Source organism: Protopterus annectens, chromosome 2.part2, assembly GCF_019279795.1.
Source record: "Protopterus annectens isolate FY-2018-M chromosome 2.part2, PAN1.0, whole genome shotgun sequence".
Classification (NCBI taxonomy): Eukaryota; Metazoa; Chordata; order Ceratodontiformes; family Protopteridae; genus Protopterus; species Protopterus annectens.
Genome location: NC_056730.1, coordinates 342069263 through 342084986, shown reverse-complemented (window position 1 = coordinate 342084986; position 15724 = coordinate 342069263).

Below are 15724 nucleotides of genomic sequence, written 5' to 3'. Positions count from 1 at the left end.
CTGGTAGTGCTGGTGTGCTCTCAGTAGCCCTGAACCAGGCATCTGTTACTGCACAGATATCGATGTCCTCCATGCCAAGGAGAGTTTCGGGTGCATTCATCTGGAGGTTTAGACTTCTGGTGTTGGGTAGCATTACTCTTAGTTTCTTATCCCTTGTGATACCTATGAAGGTGGGTTTGTCATTTGAGCCTTGCCTAACATAGGCACTATGGGGGTAGCAAGAGCCTTTGCCAATATCTGAAAGCCCAGAGGTGACAGGTGCAGGCCGTCCCTAGCGAAGCAGGTAGTTCAACAGAAGATGAATATGTGAAGGTGTAGTGCCTGTGATTAGTTAGCAGTAGCATATATGACTGCTCACGTGGCCACATGCCAGGTAAGTCATATGCACTGTGTCACAGGCAATGTACATGTGAACAGGACAAACAGTGACATCCTGTCAAGTGAGACATGGAAATACATATAGTAAGCTATGCAGATGGCACTAGGAGTCCACAGAAGCTCTATAACTATGCATTGCAGGTGTGATCAGTATTCCAGGGTAATTGCAAGCAAACATGCATGCAAACAAAGCTACAGTAAACAGGGCTGCATGTAGTCCATTGTACAACAAACAAGCTGTACCACTTCCAGTAGGTAACACTGCAAATATGCAGGCACTATGCACATGTACATGGAAATACATGGGTCAGATGGCTAGGGTCCAGTCTCAGCGCACAAAAGTGTACAGACCATGCACTGTCAGGATGTACAATAACTGGATGGAAACCCATGTGCTCATACCTGCAGTAATACACATGTCAAATAACAGACACTGAGCCTTCACTCAGTGGTTCCATACTTAGTAGGATGTATGCTACCTGGCCTGCCACCACAGTATCCCTGACATATATGGGGACTCTCCCTCCTGTGACAGTTAGTTTTGTGTGTTGGGGCTGTCTAGCATGATGTGAGCTTGCAGTGCTAGGGTGCTCCTGTGTGTCCTGTACCAGTCGTGTAGTACTGCACACATATCAACATCCTCAAACATCTGCATTGTAGAGTCCAGTGTGGGCAACATGCCACTTGCAGTTTACATGTCCATCATTGCGTATTACTACATTCATTACCTTATCCCCTGTGCTACCTATGTATGTAGCCTTCTGTTGACATCATTACCACCAGTATGCCAACATGTGCAGATGATACACTATGGCACTTACCATGGGTGTAGACAACAATACATGACAATCACACACTTACTGCATCAGGCATGCTGTGATATACCCACAATTAATTCAGCACACAGTACTGTTAACAACATGATACTATTACTACACATCTATGTGGTCACCCTGTGCATCAGCAACATGTTAACTTCTACCTGCACAGTTGTTACAGATTGCAGGAGGTGGCACAGTTTCATCATATGCACAGGGTGTGAATTTGGTATGCCTGAGTCAGCCACCGATACCACCGATTGACATGTATGTGTATGTGTGTTGGTGAGGGACAGCAGTAGAAGGTGGGGCAATGTTGATGCAGTGTGTGCGTGTATGCGGTAGCCCTAGGTGTTGTCAATTTGCATGTGTGTATGGATGCACACAGTTCCACCTCATGGCTGCCATATACTGGTGTTTGTGGATAGCCACAGACTGTACCTGCCAGGTCATACAGATCAGTGTCTCTGGCCACGGACACGGTACCTGTGCCTTGCAGGGGTGCTACGGACCGTATCCGGTACCAACCCAGACTGGGTACTGTCATCAGAAGCAGGTGTTCATTGACTGGACACAGATCCCTGTTGGGCCTGGCCAGAGCCACGTGCACGTGGTCTCCTGGGGCGGTCTGATGACAGCACAGACCCAGCATTGCTGGGGCTGCTGCTGGCACTACGGGGGCAGCCGCGGCCCTGTTGTTGTCTGCGACGACTGCCAGCTGCTGCTGTTGCTGGCATACGGCCACGTCGACGCCTCAACCGCCTACCATCACCCTGGCTCATGGACATGTAGTTGTGGAACCGGTCTAATATGTCCCCACAACGTCTGTCTATGACATCGGTGAAATCACGGATGGCAGCCGCAATGTCACGCATACTGTCAGTCATGGCTGTGTGACATGCTGTCAGCTCCCTCAGACCCTGTCTTGTGTGCTGTTCCATACGTGACTGTGCCTGCATGACAACCTGAAACATAGCTGAGGTTGTAAGACCTCTGTGGGCACATCTGACAGGGGCAGTATGCCCACGGATGCTCCCATGAGAACCCCTGGACATCTGTCTGTGTGGTACCATCTCTGGGCCATGCCCATGGCTGCTGTGTGGGGAGGCATGTGCCACAGATACCACATTACCCTGGTCAATGCCCACTGTATACTGTCCATCACCTAGGGACATTGGTGACAAAGGGTGTATTGGCAGGATAACTGTGCGCATTGATGGGGTCGACAGCTGTGTACTGTCAATCGGCTGACCAATGGCAGACCCTGGCATACCTTCCTGTGCCATTACACAGATGTCATCATTATCAGTACCCACGGCACCTGATTCAGGTTCCCTGCTACATGACACCAGAGCAGCACCAGAACCTGTGGGAGGGAAACAGGAAACACAGTTTACAATGTCTACACATTACCAGTGATGCACACATGCACACATGCGCACATGCACACATGCACAGGTGCACACATGCACACATGCACAGGTGCACACATGCACACATGCACAGGTGCACACATGCACACATGCAGACATGCACACATGCACACATGCACAGGTGCACACATGCACAGGTGCACACATGCACACATGCACAGGTGCACACATGCACACATGCATACATGCACACATGCACACATGCACAGGTGCACACATGCACACATGCACACATGCACAGGTGCACACATGCACAGGTGCACAGGTGCACACATACACACATGCACACATGCACACATGCACAGGTGCACACATGCACAGGTGCACACATGCACACATGCACACATGCACAGGTGCAAACATGCACACATGCACACATGCACAGGTGCACACATGCACACAGTTTCACACAATTGTACAGTACTCAGTATGCGTGATATCAACACACAGACACAGACACACCTACATGCATACAAAGAGCACTACTAAGTGAGCCAAATAGTACTATTACTATTAAGACTATTACAGGAATTGTTGATACACACTCACCAGCATGGATAGGCTGCATTGCTGTTATACCATAGGGACCTGCAGACATGAAGAAACTAATGTCAGTGGGCACAACTGTGCCATTGTTACTGAGTATGATACAGGTCAGTAGTACAACAGTCGCCTTTCACAGGTCAGCTGCTAATATTGAGGATATCACACTTGCACATTAAATACTATGGTGACAGCTACAAACCAAGGACACACCTCACACATGCATTAACTACCAGTGTACACAACAGTCAACTATACATATGGCATATTACCTGCACGCTCACTGTCTTGCTGCTGCGTGGCTCCAGCCTCCATCATAATGCATGTCTGCTGCTGTTGTTGTTGCTGGCAGACTGGAGCCACTACACTCATGAGTAGTCCCTCCAGTCTGGTGAGTGGGGGATGTGTAGCCACCCCACCACCTGTGGCGACCTGTTGCCTGTGGATATCCGACGCACACTGACGGACATGTCTGATTAAATCACTGCAGTGATGTCGTACCAGCTCATATGTCCTATTATGCGTGCCTATGTCATTTACCCGACGGACAAGATCTTGCCACAGTGCAGCCCTCTCCTGCTGATTCTGGCTGGTGCGGGAAAAGAGTATTGCATAATCCCGCACCAGGCTCTGGTGTATCTCCTCATCCTCAGCTGTGGAGTAAGTGGGATTCCGCAGGTGGGCCATGTACCTGAGAAAGAAAATAACCTGATATCAGCAATATATGTCAGCAGAATTTGGCACACATACTACACATGTTACTCGACTGTTATGATACAACATATCTCACATATATAGCATCTGTCTGTCTATTGGTGGATACACATGTAAATGGCCAGGTATCAGTGCTCAGCCAGCAACTGTGCAACAGTACCTGGCACACTCCATATGACATACTACCAAACCCCAGCAGTCAGAACACTGATTCAGGTCAAGAGCACCTCCTCACTCTGAGGGTTTGTATCTAGGTACTGTATGGCCTACATCATCAACTACTGTGAGCTGACCACACACTGATTGCCCTGTCTATACATATCCCACCTCCACCACCAGCACAAATGACTATAGTGAATAACATTACAGATGCAAACTTTACACTTTGTAACAGTGACATGGTATCCTTTCAGCCCACTGGGCCAGTGGCAGATACAACCCACAATGCTGACCCCTACACAATTGCTTTCTACAGACATCTCCGAGAATGCATGGATCATGCAATCCCATATATGACCAAGACACTCTCCCCACAAAGGGACAGCATCCTGTCTGGTGGACCCCAGCCATAGACATATTGTATTACAGAAGATGGAAGCTACTGCAAGACAGAGCATAATTCCATAAAGGGAGGGCATGTCTGAGCAGCACTAGTAAGGATCTATTTTCCATCATACAAACATCCATGGGCAACTTTGAGAGGGAAATCAAGAGGGACACTACAGATAACCAGAAGGCCTTCTTCAGTTATGTTAGCAACCTGGTCAGTATCCATCCTCTATGCCCATAGTTAGTACACAACAACAAATATTTCACTGACACCACAGATATTGACAACATTGTGGCAGACAGGTTCAGTGCAGGTGTCACCCCGCCTCTCCCCCAAAATAAGACATAGTTATCCCAGCTGACTGTAACCTCCCTGTCATCACAGATATCCAGGTGAGAGCCACCCTCAGGAAAGCAGAATACACAACATGAATGGGACCTGATGGTATCCCCAGTTGCATGCTACATAAACTCTGACAGGAGCTAAACACACATATAGAAGTGCTATGTAACACTAGCCTGACTACAGGATATGTACCTGTACACTGGCGCACAGCAGCAGTGGTTCCACTCCACGAAGGAGGCACCTCAACATACCAATACAATACAACACAATACATTACATTGCAATACAATACTATACAATATGCTATTGCCCCTGGGACTACAGCAGCGTACTGTTCTGCTACCCTGACCATTGTGACACATGTGGTGTGATGGTACCTGCTGCTGTCACACAGTTACACAGGGTGACTCATATGGCATATTACCTATCTGACTAACATTCAGCAGGGGTATGTGTGACATGTACTCATGGGGAGTCTTGCTTCTTAACACTGTGTGGTTTATTGCAGGGTATGTCTTATCTGTGGGTAGGAACTTTTACCTCCACATGTGCTCTCTATTACAGTGGCACGGATGACACACAGCAGTCATTTAGGTTGTGGATGGTGTGAGGTGTTACTATGGTTGTTGGACATCTGTCATGGGTGTGACTTACATATGTAAATCCGGGAGTGGTAACCTCTATGTGGGTAGTATATGTGTACTCTGTGGTGTTGTCAGTCACTGTGCATTGGTAATGTGTTTGAGTGCATTGTCACAGTGTTGTACATGTCACTGTGTCCTTCTCCATATCTGTAGCTGTCATGTGAGGTCCATACCATGGCATCCATTATGTGGTGTGGTGGGGTACACCGACCTACATGTCCATAGCTGACACACCATGTTCGCTGACACATACTATGTGCAGGTATTCCAGGGATAGTGTGCCACTGTGAATATCATTGGGGCCACTATTGTACACATTTATGACCCTGTTCACCCCTGACACATGCAGTGGTGGGCAGCCAATCACATATCTGGTGGTTACTGGTGTAGGTGATTTGAAATGTGGTATGGTACTCCATTTTTGACACTGGTGTTCACTCCATGCCTTTGTCACCAGGCACCTGTTGCAATACATCTGTACACATGTGCCTCACTCAGAATTTATATACATCTTTCTCTCTCTCTATATATATATATATATGTATATAGATATATCTATATGTATATATATATATATATATATATATATATATATATATATATATATGTCTGTATACATATACACGTATATATATTGATGTACATATATTGCTATAGATGTGGAGAGGGGGGACACAGAGGGGGTGAGAGTGACAGAGGGGGTGGGACAGGGTGTGTTGAAGGTCATCATATACAGTCATACCTGTAGATAGTCAGATCAGTCTGTCTATGTATATGTATCTACATATATCTATATCTGTATGTGTGCATTACATATATATGTTTGTACATATTCTATCTATCTACATCTGTCTATGTATTCCTACATCTCTCTCTATGTATGTATACATATATGCATATCATATATATATATATATATATATATATATATATATATATATATATATATATATATATATACACATACATATGTTGACATATATACGTATCCATATGATAGACAGGTATATCAACATGTTTGTCTACCATACTGTATACACACACTAACATACTGCTAAACATACATAACTGTGAAACCTACTTTGTACATTGCACTACAACCTACAATCAACCAGCATTGATATGTGCACATAGATGCTCTCACATACAAATGTATGTACAGCCTTCACTGATAGTTGCTGTATGTCCCCTGCCCTTTACACATCTTCATATACATATGGCTACAGACCAATGACACATATGGAGGGTTCACAGTATGTAGACCTTTATAGTATTACTTTACATTACCTGTGTTTGTCACAGCTGCTTGTGTTGCCGTCTGGTTCTCTGTCCTGCTGCTCCACTTCCCAGTTGTCAGCTTTCAGGTGGCTGTTGCTGAACAATTTGTTTGTGTCTGCTTAATTGCAATTTTCTCTGTCTTTGTCTCTGTCTCTCTCTCTCTCTCTGTCTGTCTCTCACGTCCTTCTCAGGGTGCAATGAAAGTATTGCATGTGTGGACTGGGAGTACAGCATACTTTTGTAGGTATCTGCATATGCCCATGTGATGGCCTCTGCACCAATTGTTAGCCAGCATTTGCTAATTGCATGCAGCCAGTTGTGTACTGATTGCAGTTCTCACTGTGATTTCAGAACAGTGCTATAAAAAGGTATGTGAGATAGGCCTAGCCCTTTCAGATTTTAAGGGCAGGGACCATGCTGTTATGCTGTGGACAATGTTCTGTGAGTGTAAAGGTTGGTATCTCTCTCATATTTCCAGCTGTGTTGTAGATTAACATTCCTCCATTCATTTCTCCAGTTTCCTGTACTAACTGTGTATGTACACTGACACCTACAACTACTACTACTGTTAATGTGTGTGTGTGTGCTTTCCTTTCACTTTTGCTTGCACTTTGTTGCTAAGGCTTCAATATTTGCCCTTTACAGTCACTACTTGTATGCCTGCTAGGTGTCCTGACTGTAGTGTGCTGCTGTAGCTTTCCTATTTTCCATGTACATTCACACCTTGGAATGCTTGCTATATCTACTAGGGTGTTACAGCATGCAGTGTGGTCTGGCCATGGTGTGGGCCTTGACATCTATTAGGGTATTTGAGTATGCTGCTGAGCAGGCCCCAGAGACTTTCAGGTTCATCTGTTATCTGCCTCATGGAATGGTACATATCAGTGGGGTACACCCATTAAAATGTCTGGTATGCTGCAGTTGTGACTGTGGGTAAGCATGAGCATATGTATTACTACACTTTTTCTGCCATGCAAGTGGTGAATACTTTCAGGACTCCATAGTTACCATTGCATGTGTTACACCTTTCTGCCTACTGTTTGTACATTTCACATGGAGTCTGTGGGGCATCCCTGTAAGTCATTCACTGTTGCTATGTCTAGGCTCTTAACTATTCAAATATGGTGGTGTCAGACCCGTCATGTGTACAGATATTTGCAGGTTGTCCACATTTCTGCCTCATATTTTGGTCAATATCTCATGCACACCTTTTTCTGGCAAATCACTCTGGGCTCAAGTCAGAATATAGTGACAAACATTCAAGTTTCAGACTTTGTACCCTTCCAAACATCCCACAAAATGCAGACCCTGTTACTCTCTGAACTGTCTGCGTTTGTTGTAACATTATTTGTAATGTGTCCCTGGTTTTGGGCCTTTGCTCCACATATTTTATTACTTGGTCCGGATGTGTTCCTGTAAGAGGTTGTGGGGTATGGGCAGTGATTATCCTGCTGTGAGTATGTGTGTGGCTTGCAAGGTGCTATAGTGACATTATTACCTACTAGCTACCAACTAGCATGGCTGTTTCTGTTCACACACTACTATTATGGAAATCCACTAGTTTTGATAGTAATTCTAAATGGCATGCTTTGTGTACTACACATCTATATTCCCTTTACATTCATTCCTACTATTACATGATATATTTATTTTAGCACAATGTTCTTGTATAAGAGTCATGGCTTAGTGGTAAGTCATGTAGACTACTGTTTCCAAGGTCCTGGGTTCGGGACTGCCAGTGGGATTTTATTTTGCTTCTGAACTGACTACAAGACCTGTCAATCAAAGTGACTAAGGCCCTTTTAAGCAGTTGTAACCGGGTTAGCGCTGGTTTGCACGGAGCTCACGCATGCGCACTGGCGTTAGCTCTGCACACACCCGCTTACAACTGCTTACTCGTGCTTACTCTTGCGCACACCAGCACTATTTTCTTTGAAAGAAATGAAAATGGGGAGACAGAAAAGTGGTGAAAAAGGGGTCACAAAGAGGGTAAGACAGTAGGGAAACAAGCTTGGGTTTTGCAGGAGGGATGTAGGTAAGGCCCATAGCTGCCCATTTCTTCATCAGCAACAGCTGTGCATATGTTTGTAATTTGGTGTGACATTTGATACCTTCCACCCCTGAGAGAGGTGTAAGGACAACAGTAATACTTGTTGTACAGCCAATTGTAATTGATAGTTTCCATGTCTGGTAGACATATGTGCGGAATGGGCAGCTATGTATGGGGTGTAATTTTTTTGTGGGTACAGAGTGCCCTTTTTTTTTTTTTTCAGGTGAGAGTGGTATGTCAGGTGAAGGTAGTCGGTACAGCTGGGGAGGTAGGTTGGATAGGTAAACAGACAAGACAAACAAGACGCATACAGGGGCGGTGTCTGACACGTGTGGGGGGGTTACACAATTGACGGGGATGGAGGTTTGGATATCCAGAGCCCATGAGCCCACAGATGGCAACAGTGGAACTGATATCCCCACCCATAGGCAGTTGCCACTGTTCCTTCACTGCCCAGGACAGGGCTGTGCTGGGGGCTGTGTAGGCCGGGCAACAGGCATGCCCGTACGTTGTGCCACCCGTGCCTCAAGCTGGCGTAGGGGCTCGAGAACAGAGTCCCGAATCTCCCTACGCACCACAGTCCGGACGCCACGGAGGGTGAGTGGTGGTTCTCCTCTGGCCACACTTGCAGAGGGCGAGCCCCATCCCCTGCAGCGCTTCCACCTGCAGGTGGCACAGGGCCACCGGAGGAGGGTCCAGACTGGGCACTAGTGCCAGGTGCACTCGCCAGCTGAGGTGGGAGAGGTGGGTCCGCTGGGACCCGCCTTCCCTGTGGCTCTATGTTTTGCATTATGTCATGACAGTTTGGGTTAGTAACATACAATACCATTCGCAATTAGTTGTAACAGCATGCATTAGTATTCCCATTAACCAAACACCCAGATATTCACACCATTGAACAGCAAGCATAACACATGCATAATTTGAACAGCAATACACAGTCCAACAACATGCAGGGTTGATTGATGGCAACAGGCCATCAGGTTTGGATGTATGAACAGGGCAGATGCATCAATGGACATGCAAATATTTAGGACCCATCAGGACAAATGTCCAGGGGTGTTAATTGTGATTGCACATACTATTTTCACGTGGAATGGAGTATATGTGGTTATAGGGTGGGGTGAAGAAAATATTAACACCTTCGAATACCAATACATATGCTGTACATTTCTAATAGCTACAGATATATACACACTACTGTTCTAACTACAGTTTCCTATATGATAACTACTTCACTTTGGTGATAGGACTATTCATGCTACATCAATATACATTTTATTGTTATTCATACACGTTCATATCTGGCTTTGTTCAGCAACATCATCCTGCTACATTTGCTTTATATAGCTATAGACAACTGTGGATGTTTGATATTTCAGACAATCATACTATCTGCATATTGCAGACTGAGAGCAACATATCCAGATTTTGGGATACACATTCCAGCTGCAGCAACACTTTTGACACATTTTGCAGTTTGGTTCTACTTGTCACATTCATTTCATTCTGTACTGACTGCAGTATACTTTATACAGGGGTTATTACTACTTTATTGGTGGATTCATGACTCTTTCTCACACCCTCTCACTTGTTTTCATTTTACTATTCAGGATGGTACTTACTTCTAGGCTATGATATGCACTATGATATTATAGGTGGGGCATCGTTATTTCAGAATTTATTTCATACATTTTCACTGTTCTGTTGGGATTTCGGACTGCAACACAGTTTGTAATCAAGCAATACTTGCAAACACTTTTACACTGTTACTTGCACATTTTATTAGTTAGTGACTACACTGCATTCTTTTGCTAACTGTCATACTTTTATATTTCTTTATAGTTACTGGGTGTGGATTACTGACCTGCCTGGTGGCGCAACCGCACCAGCCTATCGCCATAAGCTTGTCGGTTCACAGAACGGACACCTGCAGCTGTAATATAAATGGAGTTATATTGGAATACACATCTCCATAATATCAGCTAATTTAATTTCTTACATACATAATTAAATGTAACTTACTCAGTAGTGGGGCATTGGGAATTTGCCGGGCCTCCTGGATCCAAAGGTTCAATTGGTCCTGCTTGCATCTCTTCAGGTCCGCATGGTGGTGATGGACCTGCTCACCAGTCCTTGGAATCCCTGTGGCACTGGTAAGATCATGAGCCAACCGGTCCCACGCCTCAGCCCTATATGCTCCCCACAGGACCTGGCCCTGCATGAGTTGGGCCTCATGATTGTGGACTAGGAAATCTGGACTCCTCAACACCCCACCTCTGTGCTTGAAAGCAACTACCCTCACCTACACCTGACATTCTGGCTGAAAGTCAGTTCTACAATCATTTATGCTGTGTATTCCCGCCTATGGGGCTTATATATGCCGTTTTTCCCGCACTTCTCCGTGATTGGCCATTTTGGAATTGTATTCACTTCACAAGACCTGCTTTGTCATGTTCCACTTTCTATTCATTCCTATATATGTGTTATTACTGCATTCCTGAGTATAGCTGTCGTAGCTTAGTGGTTCAGTACCTTGACTATGGTGTATGGTATCCTGGGTTCGAACCTGGCCACTGCTTTTTATATTTTCTGACTGTCTAGACAGGCTAGGGGGTGTGTCTGTGTAAAGGCAGTTTTGTTACAGCTTGCTCAACGTTGCCCGTCGGTTAGCTTGTTGGCGCGGTGCATAGCTTCGCGCAAACGGGGTGCACTGGTTTAAGCCTCATTTGGCTATCAGCACGCATAGTCATCTTAGCTCAGCTAGGGGCACACAGTTTGAGCGTGTGAAACCACTGCTCAACTACGGGCACTTATTTTGCACCTGTTAAACCACTGCTCACCTACAGGCAGATGCACTCACCTTGTTAAACTGTTGCTTAGGTATAGGCACATGTGACATTTTTTTATTGTTTTGTTACCTCACATTTCTTCAAAATAAATGGACTATTTCATTACATTTTACATTAAATGTGATTTTATATGTGTACATGTTTGTCAGGGACTTGTTTCGTGCTTATTTTGCTAAAAATAAGAGTTGGTGTTGTGGGGGCTCAAACCATGAATGCCTACTCTTCAGCCAACATCTCTAGTGCTACGCTATTGCTTCTTGGCTTACTTTGCATATTTAGTTCTTATATGCTTTCCCACTGACTGCTAACTGTAGCTGTGCTACGGGCACGCCCGCGCAAACGAGCGCACTCACGGTTAAACATTTTTACAATTTAAAACAAAATATAACATGTTCATTTGTATATTTTATGTTCATAGTCTGTGGGGGCATGTGTTGTGTTGTGTTTATTCACATTTCCGTGGACTCTGTTGTGGGTGTTTACTTTGGGAACTTTTACACTTCTGGGGGCATGTCCGCTTGCAGGGCTCGGCCTACGGACATGCCCCCTACTGTCTTACACGGACCGTGTTAGACTTAGGTGTGATTCAGCATGCTCTCATGAATATGCAAAGCATGCTGACATCACTCCGTTTAACTGCAGCCTCCGTGTAAGAGTTATAACTCTTACACGGAGGCTTCGTGAATCCTTGCCATAGTTATCAGTGTTCAATAAAGTGTCGAGCATTCTACTATTGTAATCCAGTATATCCATAATAACAACCCCCCCCCACACTTTTTTTTTCTCTTCAACACTTAGGCTTTCAATATCTGTGTTGGAGATACAGCATTTCCATTGAACGGGTAAATGTCACTAAAACACTTTTGTTCAAGCAAGTGCATAAGGTGGTGCACAGACCGGGTGAATGTACTTTTATGATTAATGTCATTGCATCATCAAACATAATAGTAAAATTCAATTTTATTTAGACAGTATAGGGTCTTTAACAACTGTCTCACCAATTGCTTTTTTTCATAATTACGCTAACAAAATTTACAACTCATAGAAATCACTTGTGCCCTTTGGTTTGAACCAAATTTATTCTTGTTAATACTCATCTTTGAACTCTGTTTTAGTTTCACAAATCAATGACTTGCTTTTGACAGGAGATGGGAGTTTAGTACTTTCTTTAGAGTCCAAACCCTGTATGATTGCAAGACTATAAACATCCCTGGGCCAGATAAGGTGCACTGGTAGTCATGGAGAACCTGTCACATCAATCCACTTTTAATGGACACTGTCTCAGTGTCAGTAGACAAATAGATTGTTCAATTCTTTTAAATGAGCCACACCTTCCAAATTACATGCTCTTGAAACTCTGTTGATTAACTCATGAAGCTAAAAAAATCATTATTCCACACTAAAACTATTTGTGCCACCAATCACTAACAGAGAAACAGTTTTTTATAGAAAGGGTGGCAAAGTTGTTCCCATAAATATAAAAAGGCTCCCTTTTAAGAAAACTGCTGCATTGCTAAAGCTTTCAGTTGTATTTAGGGTGGCTCTATTTCTGATGAGAAGAATTTTAAAACATTATTTTAATATATAATTGTGTCATTATTCTGTGCAAGTTGCACTCCATATTTTCTGCTTAGGTAAATCAGACATCATAAATACATCAGCTAAGCATATGGGAGGTCTGAATAGCTGAGAAGGAGAATGACAAAGGTAACTATAGGTTTTCCAACCTTCTATATGTGAATGCCATCTGGGTGTGAATTATAATTTACTCCAATAAACCATCATATTAGGAGGCTCTAATTCAGTCAATAATAATACATACTCTTCAATCCCAATCAATTTATTTGGTTTCTCACATACTTAATGAAGACTGGAGTGACAGCCTATGGTCTTTTTCAATAAATCTGTAAATAAATAATGTATACTTAACTAGATTCTAATTTCCCTAAACATAACTTGTCAGGTATTCTTCCAGATACTTTAAGTCATCACCACCCTACATCTGCCATTCACCATCAGCGCCTAGTTCCCAAAAGCTTTGACTTTAAAAATATCACAAATGTCAAAAACTTTGATCCAAACTTATCATCAACACATTACAATATTATTAGACTTCTCTCAAACATTTGCCTGTTGACAAAGAATCAAAGCTTTTAACAAAGCTTTCCTCCACATTTTCAGTACTCTTGCTCCAATTGGATAAAGATCAAATCTAATTCAGCACCTTTGCTAATACCTGAAACCAAACCTAAAACTAAACTTCTAGTGTGCCAAAACAAAATAATGCACCAAAGGGGCAAAGCATGGAAACAATGACAGACCAACAGAAATGAATCCACATTGCAATCTTACTAAAAACTAGTCCTAGTTGTGAAAAGGGACTAATATATGTATTTCCAGGACTCTCATAGCTCTAGCCATAAATCATTCTGATTCTCTATCAACAATCTATGTCCCACCAAGACATAGCCAGAAGGTTCAACTTCCACTTCAAAAACAGAGCAGTGACACTAACATAACAACAGTCAACAAAACTACCCCCATCCTCTTCATCATCCTCTCCAAATCCCCTATCTTTTACTCTACAACCAGTAGCAACTAAATTCTTACAGAAACTTCTCAGTAAACTGAAATCTACCAATTTGGCTGCAGATAATCTCCCTGTCAGATAAATAAATATATCAGCTAAGCCTCTATCTCTCTTATTCTATCTCTATACCAATCAATTGTTCTATATCTGAATCCACAGCCCCCAACTTATGGAAGCAAACTATCATTCTACCTCTACATTAAGATTGCAACTCTCAGATAAATGTCAAACTTCCATTCCATATCCTTTCTCCTCTCACTAAAATCTTAGGAGACCTGCATATATATTCGGGCTTTTCATTTCCTTCTAAACAAAAATATTATTTCACCTACACAACACTGTTTTTGTGGTAACGACAGTACAATCACTGTCTGGATATCCTTCTTTCACAAATCAAAAACAAAATGAAAACAAGGTTATCTCATCGATTATTTTACATCTTTCCAAAGGTTTTGACACAGTCGCTCATCATAAATTACTCCACACATTGTTCACATTAGGTTTTTTACCTTTTACACCAGTTTGGTCCAATAGCTATCCCACTAACTTAATCCAAGCAATAAAAATCACTACTCCACATATATGCCAGTAACAACTGGTGTCCTACAAGGACATCCTTTCTTATGTAATCTATTTACAAATAACCTTAATTGTGTATTTACCCATAAAACTCTCGTTCAATGGCAATTCTGATGTGATGTGCTTCCTGACTAGCCATACTTCAAACTATTACTCATGAATATTTCATCTCCATTGAGGCATGGGTTGCAAACTCACAGTTGCTCCTAAACCTAACCAAAACTAAAATAATGCTCTCATACATAACTCTCATAATGATAATAATTTCTGCATCACAATCTTCCACTTTCAAAATATTCAGCTAGAAGTACTCCCCCAGACTAAAGAATTAGGCATTGCCATGGACGAACAACTCAAGTTTGACAGTCACATACAAAATGTGGTAAAAATATCAAAAATTAGGACTTCTTTAGAGAGCCTATAACTTTTGTAGGGCATAATTTCATAAAAACTACAGCTTCAACATACCTCCTTTTAAGCCTATACAATGCAGCCCCAATTCCAAAAAAAATTAACTCAAATTAATTCAAAAACTGGAACAATGCTATAATAAAACTGCAAACTTTGCTAAAAAATTCCATATTGAACACATCATTGTATAGCCCTCAAACAATTACACTGGCTTGAATTCTAAAAACTAACCAAATTTTATACAGTTAAAACTCACTCCTTCAAAGGTACTTTGATATGCCTAAACAAATTTACTAGTAATTAAGAATCACAACTCCTTTAACGATTTCCTATATTTTGCTTATGTTTCAAAGATGTGGAATACCAACCACAATTAGATTAGTATTATCCTACAACTGATTTAAAGATAAAATAAAAGACTTACTATACAACCTCTGTCTTTGTAACTGCACCTTTAGTTCCAGGTTAAGGGAATTATCCCATACTTTACTGCCTTTCAATCATCGCCTAATAAACATTTTATTTCTCTACAATTTCTT